Here is an 865-nt window from a genome sequence, read left to right as displayed (position 1 = left end):
AATTCTGACTCTAGACAGAAACAGAAATGTTTATAATACAGATGATCAAGAAAAAAAAATGATGTACCTTATGTTTGTAACTGAAAATATGCACATGTTTGTGTTTAATGATTAAGGAAGGTCCCTGTCCCCAGCCAGGGGCTGTAGGTAACACCACAGCTGCCCCAGGGCTGGCCAATTGGGCAGATGTTCAGGGGCTGAGAACATGTGGGAAAAACAGACTAGGGAAGAGTATGAAAAACCTTATAAAAATTGTGCTTGCATGGTTATAGTGAATATTTGCCTTAAAAATATAAACATGCTTTTAACAAAAATGAAAAAATGTTAATGTATCATACTGGTGAAGCTTTCTGGAAATACATGTAGCACAGAAAAATGGGCAGACAGGTTTTGTCAAAGTGAGGGGACTTTCTTAGCTTCTTTGCTCAAAAGCGGTGAGAGCCATTCACTACAGAGAGGAGAGAAGCAAAATGTAGTCCAAATGGCTACCCAGGAGGGTGCCTGACAGAAAATTTGCACAGTGCAAAACAAACAAACAAAAATCCCCTTCCACCCCCCAGTTTTGTAGTGTACCAACTTTCTGAATCTTTTCTGTAGAGTCGATGTTACAATATTAAATAGACTCTTCAGTGAGAAGGGGGATATATGAGCTACTTTTCTGGCAAATTCGATTAACTGGCTTAGGCCACCTGTGGCACTGGCTTTATCACATGCTAGAGTAGTAACATTTCCAAAATCTTTAAAGGACAGCAGTTACATGAGACAGGGGTATCTGTTACTAGGGAGAGCTTTGAAATAATGCTCCCACAACCAGCTGACAGGGGCACCAGCCAAACTGAGGGCCACACAAAACCTGATCTGAGAA

The 865-nt window shown here is 40.8% G+C and overlaps 1 protein-coding gene across 1 annotated transcript in view; it reads right to left on the bottom strand.

The window, feature by feature from the left end:
* GREB1L (growth regulation by estrogen in breast cancer-like) overlaps positions 1–865 on the bottom strand; it is a 177,248-nt gene that overhangs the window by 86,063 nt on the left and 90,320 nt on the right. The gene's annotated exons all lie outside the window — the stretch shown is intronic.

This window comes from Mandrillus leucophaeus, unplaced genomic scaffold (genome assembly GCF_000951045.1).
Source record: "Mandrillus leucophaeus isolate KB7577 unplaced genomic scaffold, Mleu.le_1.0 Scaffold51, whole genome shotgun sequence".
NCBI lineage: Eukaryota > Metazoa > Chordata > Mammalia > Primates > Cercopithecidae > Mandrillus > Mandrillus leucophaeus.
Note: the sequence above shows the minus strand (reverse complement) of the source record. Positions and strands in the feature narration are given on the sequence as shown.